Source organism: Ascidiella aspersa, chromosome 5, assembly GCF_963924565.1.
Source record: "Ascidiella aspersa chromosome 5, kaAscAspe10.2, whole genome shotgun sequence".
Classification (NCBI taxonomy): domain Eukaryota; kingdom Metazoa; phylum Chordata; class Ascidiacea; order Phlebobranchia; family Ascidiidae; genus Ascidiella; species Ascidiella aspersa.
Window position 1 is genome coordinate 8,910,044 of NC_139451.1, and position 2,500 is coordinate 8,912,543.

At 54.8% G+C, this 2,500-nt stretch overlaps 2 non-coding genes across 2 annotated transcripts; both read left to right on the forward strand.

The window, feature by feature from the left end:
* Positions 1-246: 246 nt before the first annotated feature.
* On the forward strand, positions 247-2,057 carry LOC146142558 (small subunit ribosomal RNA). Its single transcript, XR_014500814.1, has one exon. It is a non-coding gene; the product is annotated as a small subunit ribosomal RNA (ribosomal RNA).
* Positions 2,058-2,304: 247 nt separating this feature from the next.
* Positions 2,305-2,458, forward strand: LOC146142559 (5.8S ribosomal RNA). The gene has a single exon (XR_014499367.1). It is a non-coding gene; the product is annotated as a 5.8S ribosomal RNA (ribosomal RNA).
* The last annotated feature ends 42 nt before the right edge of the window (positions 2,459-2,500 follow it).

Sequence of the window (2,500 nt, forward strand, 5' to 3'; positions counted from 1 at the left end):
CGCTTCGGCGAAGTTGTCTGGCGTGCGTTGCGCTCGCGCCGGTGTTGGCGACGTGGCGGTCGAAAGGCCTGCCGACGAAGTCTTACTCCGGCGGGTGCGACGGGCGGTGACGGTTTTCTGAGTTCGGGCAGCCGAGCAAAGAACGAAATTTTAACGGAGAAGCCTTCGGGTTTCGCATCGACCGAGCGACGGCGCCGCATCAGCGGCGCCTCCTTCGTCGGCCTTTCGGGGCTACGCTAAAGTAGCTACCTGGTTGATCCTGCCAGTAGTCATATGCTTGTCTCAAAGATTAAGCCATGCAAGTCTAAGTACGAGCTCTCGTACAGTGAAACTGCGAATGGCTCATTAAATCAGTTATGGTTCATTTGATCGTACGTTTTACGTGGTTAACTGTGGAAATGCTAGAGCTAATACATGCGTGAAGCGCCGACCTCGCGGGAGGCGTGCTTTTATCAGACCAAAAACCGACCGGGCTTCGGCCCGCAACCTTTGGTGACTCTGGATAACTTTGCGGATCGCACGGTCTCGCACCGGCGACGGATCATTCAAGTGTCTGCCCTATCAACTTTCGTCGGTACGGTACTGGCCTACCGAGGTTCTTACGGGTAACGGAGAATCAGGGTTCGATTCCGGAGAGGGAGCCTGAGAAACGGCTACCACATCCAAGGAAGGCAGCAGGCGCGCAAATTACCCATTCCCGACGCGGGGAGGTAGTGACGAAAAATAACAATACAGGACTCTAAACGAGGCCCTGTAATTGGAATGAGTACACTTTAAAACCTTTAACGAGTATCCATTGGAGGGCAAGTCTGGTGCCAGCAGCCGCGGTAATTCCAGCTCCAAAAGTGTATATTTAAGTTGTTGCGGTTAAAAAGCTCGTAGTTGGATTTTGGGCGCAGGCGGCCGGTCCGTCGCAAGGCGTGTACTGGCCGTCCTGGCCTCACCTCCGGTTCTCCGCCGGTGCCCTTGACTGAGTGTCGGCGGCGGCCGGAACGTTTACTTTGAAAAAATTAGAGTGTTCAAAGCAGGCGATTCGCCTGAATAATGGTGCATGGAATAATGGAATAGGACCTCGGTTCTATTTTGTTGGTTTTCGGAGCGCGAGGTAATGATTAAGAGGGACAGACGGGGGCATTCGTACTGTGCCGTTAGAGGTGAAATTCTTGGATCGGCGCAAGACGAACGACTGCGAAAGCATTTGCCAAGAATGTTTTCTTTAATCAAGAGCGAAAGTCAGAGGTTCGAAGACGATCAGATACCGTCCTAGTTCTGACTATAAACGATGCCAACTAGCGATCGGGGGGCGTTAGTTTTACGACCTCTCCGGCAGCTTGCGGGAAACCAAAGTCTTTGGGTTCCGGGGGAAGTATGGTTGCAAAGCTGAAACTTAAAGGAATTGACGGAAGGGCACCACCAGGAGTGGAGCCTGCGGCTTAATTTGACTCAACACGGGAAATCTCACCCGGCCCGGACACAGTGAGGATTGACAGATTGAGAGCTCTTTCTTGATTCTGTGGGTGGTGGTGCATGGCCGTTCTTAGTTGGTGGAGCGATTTGTCTGGTTAATTCCGATAACGAACGAGACTCTGGCTTGCTAACTAGTTACGCGACCCAATCGGTCGGCGTCTAACTTCTTAGAGGGACTAGTGGCGTTTAGCCACACGAGATTGAGCAATAATAGGTCTGTGATGCCCTTAGATGTTCGGGGCCGCACGCGCGCTACACTGACCGGATCAGCATGTGCTCGCCTTGGCCGACAGGTCTGGGTAACCCGCTGAACCCCGGTCGTGCTAGGGATAGGGAATTGCAATTATTTCCCTTGAACGAGGAATTCCCAGTAAGCGCGAGTCATTAGCTCGCGTTGATTACGTCCCTGCCCTTTGTACACACCGCCCGTCGCTACTACCGATTGAATGGTTTAGTGAGGTCCTCCGATTGGACCTGGCGCGGCCGGCAACGGTCGAGCCGGCGTCCGAGAAGACGATCTAACTTGATCATTTAGAGGAAGTAAAAGTCGTAACAAGGTTTCCGTAGGTGAACCTGCGGAAGGATCATTAACGGTCTCGCAAACGCTTCGGCGAACGCGAAACTCGGACAAGCGAGAGAAAAAGTCTTTGCTACCCGGCGCCCGACCCGCGAGGAGCGGCGCGCCGGCCGGCGATTCGGTCACCCGGTAATGTTTGCGCGTCGAGTGCCGCGGTGCCGCGCGCTCCGGCTTCAAGCGTCGGCCTGGCCGACCGCTCGGCGCGGTCTATTTTGTCACCCTATAGTGCGAGGCACTGTGCGAGCGAAACAATCGTGGATGGCTCTTGGCGGTGGATCACTCGGCTCGTGAGTCGATGAAGGACGCAGCTAGCTGCGTGAATTAGTGTGAATTGCAGGACACATTGAGCATCGACGTTCTGAACGCAAATTGCGGCCTCGGGTCAATCCCGGGGCCGCGCCCGCCTCAGGGTCGCGTTGCAAACGTTCCGCGCGGGGATTTCTCCGCGCGGCTGCT